This window comes from Lissotriton vulgaris, chromosome 8 (genome assembly GCF_964263255.1).
Source record: "Lissotriton vulgaris chromosome 8, aLisVul1.2, whole genome shotgun sequence".
NCBI lineage: Eukaryota > Metazoa > Chordata > Amphibia > Caudata > Salamandridae > Lissotriton > Lissotriton vulgaris.
In genome coordinates, this window is record NC_141696.1 from 156413624 (window position 1) to 156426580 (window position 12957).

The following is a 12957-nucleotide window of genomic DNA, read 5'->3' on the forward strand; positions in this document are numbered from 1 at the left end:
TTTAGGTCAAACCATCACTGGTGGCTGGACAGGTCGATTGTGAGGAATGCAAGTGCATGGCGAGTAAAGGCAGACGGGAGAAGGATGATCTAGAACGCAGTGAAGATGCAGCCAGACCAGTGATTTTTAGAACCCGCTTGAAAGTGCTTGGTAAAAGGCACTGAATCTGATTATGCCAGACCTCGGACGTAAACCAGAGGCTGTTATTGGCAAAGTTAGGAGTCCGACGTACAATTGGATGTTGTGAGAGCCAGGACCTGGTGTCAGTAGTGCCGGGACAAAAGGTTCTAGACCTGGTGTTGGGATGGACAATCTAGAACCCACAGCTGGTTGGAATGCCTTTTGGTTAGGAGTTAGATTTTGGCAGAAGTGATTTGAAAGGTCCAGTTGTTGGTACTGAAGGGCTGTGATAACTGGTTTATAACAGGTTGACAGGGCTGTGATAACTGGTTCATAAAAGGGCAACAGGGCTTTTTGATTGGTGTCCTGGCACCAGGCCGGAACTTCGTACCCACAAAGAGCATCCCAGTAGCTAAGGTTCCAGCGCATCGATACCCTGACAGAAAACAAATAGCGCTTTACAAATCTACAGATTGGTTAACTGTCCCTACAACTGTTGTATGAAGCATTCTCAAAACCAAGAGTGCCCTGCGACTGACCAACGCCCGCTTCACATCCCTCAGTGGCTGAAGTGCCCCATGTCACCCAAGCAGGCAGACGACAGAGCAGAAGTTATGTAAACACAAAGCACCCTGGGAACTGCGGTTTCAGATGCTGAGCGCGAGTGGTGTGTGTGTGGGGGGAGGGAGGGTGATGGGGGTTTTCGCATCCATGTCTCTTCGGCATTTGCATACTTTCAGTTTCTGGACACAGCATTAAATTCGAACACTTTAAGAGCATTATAGATTTTGTGTAGAACCGGTGTCCACAAAAGCCTTGTAATCAATACAAGGTAATCATTACCAAAGCCAGGAGCCGAGTTACACCATTGGCTGAGCTGAGCAAGGCAGCACGAGGCCTCAAAAAGGAATGTCTCCCCGGACTGCTAACCCATGGACCTGATTAGAGATTATGAAGAATTATCTGGTTGTTAATCCAATGCCAAAAGTCCGCCGAGAACGAGGGGGGGGGGTCTCGGATGCCGGCTGGGCAGAGAGTACAGGCTGCCTCAGGTCACAGCGCTCAAACACTACAGCAAAATTATACTATATAAAAGTAAATAACAAACTAAACAGTTCACAGAACTTACCGCAGTAAAACAATGCGTCTTCAAATAGGTAGTGTCTCCAATGTATGTTGCTGATTCGCCGTGTTCGGTGCAGCACGTTTAAATAGAGCATTAGTACTAATTGCAATACTAAGTAAACAAAAAAAGTAATTGCAAAAAATTATCGCGTGCCGTGCAGCTTTTATGCCTAATGAACGCATGGCGCCAGTAAGACGCCTGCTCCCGATCACAACAAAGAAAGTAATTATGACAGCATGCCGACAGGCGCCCCACGCCGCTAAATAATAGCACGTCTTCCGGAGAGGACCACTTAACTGTAATTAACGCGCAACACGTCTTCCGGAGAGGAGCACTCAACTATAATTAACGCGCAGCACGTCTTCCGGAGAGGACCACTCAAATCGAATTAACGCGCACAAGCTGTTCATGGGAAGCGCATTCACAGACCAGAATCTGCTCGTGCACTGGTCTGTATCACTTGGAAGGCATCACAACCACAATACGTCTCGCTGGCGACAGCGCTTCGTGCTGCAACGCCAGGCGAGTCCTAAAAAGGAAGGTAGAAGGTGGGGCAGTTGATACAAATTTATTCTGTCAATGTGCCTTGCAGATTCATGCAGGATTTCTAGATCCTTGCTGGATACAAGAAAGCAAACCTTGTTTCAGATCAACTGTCCCTAGCAGTGTAATTCTGAGCACATGCAGTCTTTTGCTCTCTAGCCCCTGGACTGGGACTCACCCTCACTGGCTGAGGTGTGAAGTTCTGCATACCAACGTTGCATTGAAGGTATGTTTGTGGTCGGTTTGGGATGGGTGGGAGGTCAAGAGCAGGGAAAAGCAGGTCGCCTTCACTTCTAGTCTCCTCTTCTATGCCTACCTGCCGTCACTCACTCTGTCACTGTTTCATTCTCTCCTTCCTCAACACCCCTTCTCACTCACTCGCTCTATCACTTGTGTTCTTTCCCCTTGCTCTGCATTTCATAGTGGAAACATCTCTTGAATGGAGCATTAGAAAATGAGATGTCATAAAATTAAAAATCTACTTATTGGAAACCAAAACTATCACAAGACTGAATGTAACCCATTTCTTTAATAAAAGGGATTTTTTAGGCACCCCTCCAAAAAACACAAAAAACACCACGAGTGCTAGAAGAATATTATACGAGCTTGAAGACAGAATTGGGCAAATTCATTTGCACTTCAAACTGAAGTTTGGTACTTATTCAGATATTATATGCACTGCCATTTTTTAGCTGAGATTCTAAAAAATTCAGAGACAAAATGGACTTAAAGTTTTGTCAGAAGTGGGATTCGAACCCACGCCTCCAGGAGAAACTGCGGCCTTAACGCAGCGCCTTAGACCACTCGGCCACCCTGACCACATGTTGGTTGCTCATCTACAGAGTAGGAAAGATATTGTGAACCAAAAAAAGCACACATCTTAGGCCATGAGTGGCTAGAGTAAAAAGAAACTCACTGCACTTTTCCAAGAAGACAACCATATAAGCCCATGTGAGGGAAATGATCTGATTTTTGTCTTACAAGAAAAAAGTAGAGTAAACACAGGATTGTCAGAAGTGGGATTTGAACCCACGCCTCCAGAAGAGACTGCGACCTGAACACAGCACCTTAGACCACTCGGCCATCCTGACTTGCGTTTGCAGCACCTTCCACAGGCCAGACAGCCATGCAAGTGGGGTACCGAAAAGGCATGCCCTCAATTTATTTATCCTATTATAAGCACTTCCAACAGATCTTTGAACAATCCATACAGAGCGGTACCTATGAAGAACTCTTTAGACCTTTAAGGCGTACAAAGAGAAAGTGCTATTCACCAGCCACTTGAACGGGCAAAAGCTGCTTTGAAATTGAGTCAACAGCCACCTCTTGGCTGGCTAAAGCAAATGCAACAAGGAATTTCAATGTCACAACATAGGGTGGAATACGCAAATCTAAGCAGCCCCTGATCACAGCCCTGAGGAAATTGCCGTAAGTGTGCTGGAGTCCAACTGTCTACCAGATGCTAGGCATTCTTCCATATTTGCATGGCCTGTCTGGCCAGGGCATACAAGAGCATGACTCTTCCCGATGAGCTCTTACATGGGTCCTATGCTCATTTGGCAAGGATTGCACTTTGTCAGCAAGACTTTATACAAGCGAAATATATGAGAAACCCCAGCTCTCTTGACTAGAAGAGGACGGAATAACGTCGCAGGTGAAGACCAACAGGTGCAATTTCCATCAGATGTTAACCTGATAAGGGAGAGTGTGTCTCCAAAAGTCATGTCAGAAGTGTGCTTCAAACCCACGTTTCCAAAGGAGACTGTGGCCTAAACACAGCACCTCAGACCACTCGGCCATCCTGACAGTGAAGTGTCTTAAGAAATCTATAAAAGTCACTCAGAAATTTCTGCATCCACGCAAGCCTGAAATAATTTAAATCTTCAAACACAAGATGCAACTTTATGCACAGGACAATAAACACAGAAGATCACGTACGAAAGCACTTAATTTCACAGGTGTACTGTTTTTATGCTTTTAGAACACCCCATGCCTCTCACCAGCTATTTAGGGTCCTGTATCCGACTCACAAAATTGCCTTGCCTGCCACCTCTCTCTCTACACAAACAACTACTGCACAGGAAGTAGGAAGGCAGAAGGTGGGGCAGTTTATGCAAATGTATGCTGTCAATGTGCCTTGCAGATTCATGCAGGATTTCTAGATACTAGCTGGATACAAGAGAGCAGACCTTGTTCCAGATCAACTGTGCCTAGCAGAGAACGTCTGAGCACAGGCAGTCTTTTGCTCTCTTGCTATTGGCCTGGGACTCACCCTCACTGGCTGAGGCGTGAATTTCTACATAACAACGTTGCATAGAAGGTGTTTTTGTGGTCGTTTTGGGATTGGAGGGAGGTCAAGAGCAAGGAAAAGCAGGTCACCTTCACTTCTAGTCTCCTCTTCTATGCCTACCTGCAGTTCACTCACTCTGTCTTTGTTTCATTCTCTCCTTCCTCAACACCCCTTCTCACTCACTCGTTCTATCACTTGTGCTCTTCCCCCTTTGCTCTGCATTCCATAGTGGAAATATCTCTTGAATGAGCATTTGAAAATGACGTGATATAAAATTAAAAATCTACTTATTGGAACTCACAATATCAAAAGGCTGAATGTATCTCATTTATTTAATAAAAAAGAATTTTTAAGTACCCCCCCAAAAAAACATAAAACACCACGAGTGCTAGAAGAATATTATACGAGTTTGAGGATCGAATTGGGCAAATGCAATTGAAAGTGAAGTTTGGTACTTATTCAGATATTATATACATTGTCAAATTTTAGCTGATTTTCTATAGGAACTGAGAGAGAAAAAGACTTAAAGTTTTGTCAGAAGTGAGATTCCAGCCCACGCATCCAGGAAAGACTGTCAACTAAACGCAGCGCCTTAGACCACATGGCCATCCTGACCATATGCTGCTTTTTTATCTAAAGGGCGAGAAAGATATTGTGAACGAACAAAAACGCACACAGCTTAGGCCATGAGTGGCTAGAGCAAGAAAAAAACTCACTGCACTCTTCCAGTAAGACAAATATATAAGCCCTTGTGCGGGAAATGATCAGATTTCTCTCTCTCAAGAAAATACGTAGGATACACAGGATTGTCAAAAGTGGATTTTGAACCCACGCCTCCAGAGGAGACTGCGACATGAACTTAGTGCCTTAGACCACTCGGCCATCCTCACTTGCCTTAGCAGCACCTTCCACAGGTCAGACAGCCATGCAGGTGGGGTACTGAAAAGGAATGCCATTCATTTATTTATCCTATTATAAGCACTTCCAACAGATCTTTGAACAATCTATACAGAGCAGAACCTATGAAAAACTCTTTAGACCTTTAAGGCTTACAAAGAGAAAGTGCTACTCACCTGCCACTCGAAGGGCCCAAAGCTGCTTTGAAATTGAGTCAACAGCCACCTCTTGGCTAGCTAAAGCAAATTCAACAAGGGATCTCAAAGTCACAACATAGGGTGGAATACGCAAATCTAAGCAGCCCCTGATCACAGCCCTGAGGAAATTGATGTAAGTGTGCTGGAGTCCAGCTGTCTACCAGATTCTTGGCATTCTTCCAAATTTGCTTGGCCCATCTGGCCCGGGCATACAAGAGCATGACTCTTCCAGATGACGTCTTACATGGGTCTTATGCTCATTCGGTACGGATTGCAGTTTGTCATCAAGACTTTATACAACCAAAATATATGAGAAATCTCAGCTCTCTTCACTAGATGAGGATGGAATAACGTCCCAGGTGAAGACCAACAGACAGACCAACAGACGCAACTTCCATCAGATGTTAACCTGCTAAAGGAGATTATATCTCCAAAAGTCATGTCAGAAGTGGGATTCGAACCCATGCCTCCAGGAGAGGCTGCGGCCTTAACACAACTCCTTAGACCACTCTGCCATCCTGCCCGCATGCTGCTTGTTTATCTAAAGAATGCAAGAGATATTATGAAACAAAAAACGCACACAACTGAGGCTCTGAGTGAGTAGAGCAAGAATAAAACTCACTGCACTCTTCCAAGAACACAATCATATAAGCCCCTGTGAGGGAAATGATCAGATTTCTCTCTCTCTCTCTAGAGAATTTTTTTTAGAGTAAACATAGGATTGTCAGAAGTGGGATTGGACCGCACACCTCTAGAGACTCTAGATTGCGACCTGAACGCAGCGCCTTAGACCACTTGGCATCCCGACTTGCCTTCCCAGCACCTTCCACAATGCCCTCCTATTATAAGCACTTCCAACAGATCTTTGAACAATCTATACAGAGCAGTACCTATGAAGAACTCTTTAGACCTTTAAGGCGTACAAAGAAAAAGTGCTATTCACCAGCTACTTGAACGGCCCAAAGCTGCTTTGAAATTGAGTCAACAGCCACCTCTTGGCTAGCTAAAGCAATTTCAACAAGGGATCTGAAAGTCACAACATAGGGTGGAGTATGCAAATCTAAGCAGCCCCAGTAGGATCTGCTTACTATGGTTACCCCCACTTTTGGCTGGTGTTTCACTGTTTTTCAACTTTAGTCTGGCTGGGGCCCTACTAACCAGAACCCCAGCCTAGCTGTTTCCTCTCTAATTTGATTGCATGTACATTAGGTACACTCCAGATTGCTTACTGGGTTACCCTTGTGAGTCCCTAGTATATGGTACCTTAGGTACTAAGGGCATAGGTACCCCTGAGGCCTACCAGGGGCTGAAGCATGTAATATGCCACCCCTGGGAAGCCTTCCAAAATGGCACCACAGGTCTGCTACTGCAGCCTGTGTAAGGTGATGCATGCACCCCTTACTAAAATATAGGTTACCTATATCTACCTTTAATCACTGACACATATAAACCTATAAGTCACTCCTATGGCAGGCCTTATCAATCCTGAAGACAGAGTGCTTGGTTTTGTGTGAGAGGGTGCCCATGCATGAGCAGGATGCCTCTGCAGCTTTCGGAATCAATTCTGTGTAGCTGTTCTGTGATGCAGCCAGACCATATACTCTTAAGTGCATTATAACCTCTCTGTAAATGCTAACTTTGGAATGGCTGCATGGAAACATGTCGTGTTTGGTGATAAACACTTTTGAATCCTACCCCACCGCCAGTCATGGCGGCAGGGGTAGAATTCCATCCTCCTAGAGGGAGAAGACATGTACATACTTACTTAACCGGTGATAGTTTAAAAGAGCTCCATCATCACAAAATGGATGCTGCAGCCACAGACACGGGTCTGACCTCCTGCTGCTGGACGAAACTCCGGCAGGGGAGGCCTGGACAATAGGTTTCCTGTCACAGGGAGGTGTAATCACCTCCCAGACAGGCGTTAGTGTATTGGGGCTGGGTGGGTGCATTCAGAGAATGCTTTTCAGACAGTGCTGGGGGCACACTTGCTGTCCCTGTGCATTCCCCAGTTCAAACCGGTTGCAGGGACGCTTAGCCCCTTCTGTGGCGTGAAACTGGACAAAGGGAAAGGAGTGTAACCACCCCCTCCCTGGGTCCACCCATAGGTGGGCCCTTAGAGTAAGTCCAACCCCTAAACGTAGTATAAGTATAGGAACCCAGTCCTTAGGACTTTAGATTACCCTGGACGAAACTCTGCAACATATATCCTGGAACTTCGACATTTTATTTCGACTAGAGGACGGAAGAATCTCCCTTGGGGTCAAGGAGTGACTCCCCTGTTCAAACAGGCACCAAAGAAGCATCTTACCGGTCTGCATTTCCTAGGCTCCCGCCGGATTTGCAACACAGGACCCAGACTTCCAGCTGAGACCCGCAGCTATCACGAGAAACGTGGGACCGAAACTCCTGGACACCATGCACATTTGCTTTCCCGAAGTTGTGCATTGGGCTACTTGTAGTCCAAGCCCCGAGCACCATTTGCACTGAAGATTGAGGGCCTACACTCCATGAGTGTTCCGTGGACCCGCTTCTAGCATTTCCGCTTGAGGCTCCTTCGCGATCCCTGGTCCGTCAAGTGGTGGGTCCCCACGAAGTTAACTCTTCTGTTTCTTGGGCTTCCCTTGTTGCTCCAGACGTGCCCTGACTCCCCTCCAAACGATGAGTCCCTCAGACCTTGCTGGTCTGCACCGAAGCCAATCTTTGCTTTCTGCGTGGGTTGCTGTTGCCAAGGCTTGTTGGGTCCCATCCGGAATCCGACACCGCAGCACTCGACATACTTCGAAGGACTGCTCGAATGCAGCTCCTGGTCATCGGCAATGCCTCCTGGTCCTCGTGGCTGAAGAGTCAAACTTCAACTTCTTCACCTGAAATCACCCGACATTGGTTGGTACCTTCTCCTCACGTTCCTGGTCATTGGCTAGTGACCCAGACTCTGTCCCCTCTGCTTTCAGATTCTTCTCGACTCCGATCCAGGCTTGGATCTATCCGGACACTTTCGACTTGGTCGCCTGCAGCACTTTTCAGCAGTTCGCCATTGAAAACGACTACGAAACCCGACATCTAACGACACCTATGCACCCGGCTTTCCTGGGTGAGGTAACTCGAGTACTCCGGTGCTCCCATGGGTATTGACTCTAGAACTGCCTAGTTCTAAAGGGGTTTGCTCCAAGTACTCTTCTAAGTGTCCTTCCTTTGTAATTTTCCAATCGCAATTTTCCCCACAGAATTTAATGGTGATTCGTGTCTGTGTCTAGACACTGCACGTGTCCCCCATGGGTCCCCTGTGTCACTACCTTGGGTGGTTTCTGGTGGCCCCAGTGGTTCTACAGGCTCTAGATCTGGTATCTATGCCAGTCGTGGTTCTTATACCACTTTCTTAGTATATGGTTTGTGATGCCCCTAGGGCTAATCATATATTGTGCTAATTTACTGTGTGCTAAATAAGTTTATTGAATGTACTTTTGCCTCTAGCCTCATAAAGAGACTAGAGGGATGTGTTTAGAATAAATACATATATTTTATATATATATACCGCCAACACCCTCGCTCCGCTGAAGAAACCCCCTCACAGAGACACCAACAAGAGGGCCAGCTGGTTCACCCCAGAACTCCTTGCCTCCAAGCAAGCCTGCCGGAAACTAGAGAAGGAATGGCACAGTGAACAAACTCCGGACCGCCACACAGCACACAAGGACGCCATCCGCAACCACCACCACCTCATCAGGGCGGCCAAGAGGACCTACTTCAAATACCTCCTCAACAACAACGCACACAATAGCAAGGAGCTCTTCAACATCGTGAAGGAACTCTCCAACCCCAGCTCCAACACCAACGATATCCCTCCGTCGCAAGCCCAGTCTGTACGACTCCCTCGCCACCTTCTTCCACCGCAAGATAGCAGATATCCACGACAGCTTCAACACCCAGACAGCCCCAACAGACAGCAACACAACAGACCCTCCGCACACCATTGACCACGACCCCCTGCTAGCCTGGGCCAGCGTGAACGTCGATGACACCATCAAGACCATGAGCACAATCCACTCCAGCTCTCCGTCAGACCCTTTCCCGCACCACGTCTTCAACAAAGCAAGCAGCTCCATTGTACCCCACCTGCACAACGTCATCAACTCTCCCTCGAGACCGCGACCTTCCCAGAGAGCTGGAAACACGCCGAGATCAATGCCCTACTCAAAAAACCTAAGGCAGACCCAAGAGACCTCAACAACTTCCGGCCCATTTCTCTGCTCCCCTTCCCAGCCAAGGTCATCGAAAAAATCGTCAACAGACAGCTAACCCGATACCTCGAAGAAAACAGAATCCTGGACCCTTCCCAGTCAGGGTTCCGCAGCAACCACAGTACCGAGTCTGCCCTCATCGCCGCCACCGACAACATCAGGACCCTGCTGGACAACGGTGAGACCGCAGCACTCATCCTGCTAGACCTCTCTACCGCCTTCGACACCGTCTGCCACCTCACTCTACGTGCACGCCTCAGGGATCCGAGATAAGGCTCTGGAATGGACCGCCTCCTTCCTCTCCGGCAGAACCCCGAGCGTCCACCTCCCCCCATTCCGTTCCAAAGCCTCCGAGATCATTTGCGGCGTACCCCAGGGATCCTCCATCAGCCCGACACTGTTCAACATTTACATGGCCCCGCTCGCACACGCCGCCCAACAGCACGACCTCAACATAATCTCCTACGCCGACGACACTCAACTGATCCTCTCCCTCACCAAGGAACCCATCACCGCCAAAGCCAACCTTCACGAAGGAATGAAGGCCGTCGCCGACTGAATGAATATCAGCCGTCTGAAGCTGAACTCAGACAAGACGGAGGTCCTTATCCTTGGCCCCAACCCTTCAGCCTGGGAGGACTCCTGGTGGCCGACGGCACAGGCGTAGCCCCGACACCCACCAACCACGCACGCAACCTGGGAATCATCCTCGACTCAACGCTCTCAATGACCAAGCAAGTCAACGCCGTATCCTCCTCCTACTTCAACACCCTCCGCATGCTCTGCAAGATCTACAGATGGATCCCGACAGATACAAGAAAGACAGTCACCCAGGCCCTCGTCAGCAGCAGACTCGACTACGGAAACGGCCTCTACACAGGAGCCCTGACCAAGCTCATCAAACGACTGCAACGCATCCAAAACTCCTCGGCATGGCTGATCCTCGATGTACCACGACACAGCCACTTCACCCCCCACTTGAGAAACCTACACTGGCTTCCTGTCAACAAGAGGATATCCTTCAAGCTCCTCATCCACGCACACAAAGCACTCCACAAGACCGGCCCAGCCTACCTCAACAGACGGCTCTCCTTCTACATCTCCAACCGCCAGATACCCTCTGCCGACCTCTCACTCACCACCGTCCCGTGCATCCAAAGAACAACCACCGGCGGGAGATCCTTCCCTCACCTCGTCGCCAAGACATGGAACACCCTCCCACTGAGCCTACGACAGACCCAAGACCTGCTGACCTTCAGGAGGATACTCAAGACCTGGCTGTTCGATCAGTAGCCCCCCTCCCCAGCGCCTTGAGACCCGCGCGGGTATGTAGTGCGCTTTACAAATGATTGATTGATTAATATACCTGGTTGGTTCTCCTATCATTTAGTCATTCACAGGATTATAGACTGGTAAAACAAGCTGCTTTACATTCCTTCAAGACTTAGCCTGAAGGCTTCTCTCCGCAGCTACCACTAGGATAGCTTTCTATATAGGTAGTCTTTAAACCTACCATCAATAAGTGTTGTTTGGACTGGTGCAAGGTGCCCACTAGAATAGTGGACAGCGTATGCCAGGCCAACTTCTCACATTGGTGTGCAGCATGTGGGATTCCAGCCTGCCATTGTTTTACCAGATAATCTCAAGTGTTTGATCATTTGAAAACCACTTAAGTTACCAGAGGTAAATATAATAAAAGCTTAAATACAGTAAGTTCGACTGAACTTAGAGTTGTGTGTCAAGGGCTTAAGCACACCTTTTCAACAACTCAAGAGAGTCCAGTAGGTACCCAACTAGAGTAGGTAGTGCATACACCACACTTCACTAGTTATGTCTTCATTGCCAGGACCTAGTGGGTCCTTGCCAGATGTCAGTAAGTTACAGACATCTAAGTATGACACATTTCCTTTCTCTGAGTTAAGGGCTCTGTGTACTATAAGACAACTGAAGACTGGCAAAGGTGCCAACACCCAACGCCTCAGAGAGGTATTGCTGTTAGATGAACTGAAGAAGGCTTCTGAGCCTGAAAGGGTAGGCAGTAGGTTGGGAGCAGCAGATGAGAAAACCCCCAGTGGTCCAATCCAACAGGATTCATACTCTGATGCTGATCAGGAGGGTGATAATTACCTAGACCTGGACAATCCAGCTCCAACTGGAGATGAGGAAGGCCAAAATGGCCCTCTCTTTGTCAACCAGGAAGAGTTGGTGGTGTGCCTAGAATACCCAGATCACCTTCAGTGGAATCTGATCATTCTGACACATCAGTAGGTTCCTCTGTCTCTTCTCATAGGAGGGACACCTCCCAGGAGAAGAGAGAACATCAGGTGAGAATGGAAGAAGCTCAGCTGAGGCTAAGGAGACAGAGTAGCCTTAGAGAGGGAGTCCCTAGCGCTTGAAAAAGCAAGACAAAAGATGAGGCTAGAGTCCCATGGTGGCAGCAACTTCCCAAGTGGTAGGGAAAGGTCTTATGACCATAACAACTTAAGCAAGATTGTCCCTCCCTACAAGAGTGGGGATGACATCCACAAATGGATAACTGCACTGGAGAGGGCCGGCAAAGTACAGAAGTTACCCCAGGAGCAGTGGGCAGCAATCTTGTGGCTCTCCTTTGCAAACAAAGGTAGAGACAAGCTCCTCACTGTCAGAGAAGAGGATGCTGACACTTAAAAAAATCTTGAAGAGTGCACTTATAGATGGGTTTGGCCTAACCACTTAGCAGTATAGGATACCGTTCAGAGATACCCAAAAGGCACAGACACAGGACTGGAGGGACTTTGTAGATTGTGCTACTAAGGCTCTGGAAGACTGGTTACTGGGTAGTAAAGTGTGTGATTATACAGGATTGTATAACTTGATCATGAGGGAGCAGATCCTTAATAACTGTCGGAATCAGCTTTTGCATCAGCACCTGGTAGACTTGATCTGACCTCTCCCCAAGAATTGGGAAGGAAGGCAGACAAATGGGTCAGAACCAGGGTGAAGCAGAAGGTACAGAACCAAGGTGGTGACCAGAAGAAGCAAGATCCTAATAAGGGTGGGAGAAGGGTAAAGACCACAAGTCTTCACAAGGCCCCCACAAATCTTCTATTGGTGGGGATTCCCAATCGTCCAAGAAAGGAAAAGGCCAAAAGAAATCATGGTGTAAAATCTGTAAACAGAATGTCCATTGGACTAATGATTGCACTAAGAAAGATGCAACTCCAGCCACCATTGCCCCTAAGGCAACTGTTCCCCCTAGTTCAGCTCCAAGTGGTGGTACTCAGCAGAAGGGTGTAGTAGGGTTAACCCTGGGTACTGAGATGGACTCTGGCCTAGTCAGAGTTTCAACTCAGGCTTTGTTAGTCTGTGATGGAGGCATGGATATGTCCTCCTCTGTGAGCCCCAGTAACTTGGGCAAGTACAGACAACAGCCTTTGATAAATGGAAAAGAGGCTTTGGCTTACAGGGACACCGGAGCAAGTGTCACTATGGTGACACAAGAACTTGTGGACCCTGGACAGATCATACTTGGTGAACTTTACCAAGTGACCAATACTAGCAATG

At 47.8% G+C, this 12957-nt stretch overlaps 2 non-coding genes across 2 annotated transcripts; both read right to left on the reverse strand.

The window, feature by feature from the left end:
* Positions 1-2524: 2524 nt before the first annotated feature.
* TRNAL-AAG (transfer RNA leucine (anticodon AAG)) lies at positions 2525-2607 on the reverse strand. Its single transcript has one exon. It is a non-coding gene; the product is annotated as a tRNA-Leu (tRNA).
* A 190-nt stretch (positions 2608-2797) lies between these two features.
* Positions 2798-2880, reverse strand: TRNAL-CAG (transfer RNA leucine (anticodon CAG)). The gene has a single exon. It is a non-coding gene; the product is annotated as a tRNA-Leu (tRNA).
* Positions 2881-12957: the final 10077 nt, after the last annotated feature.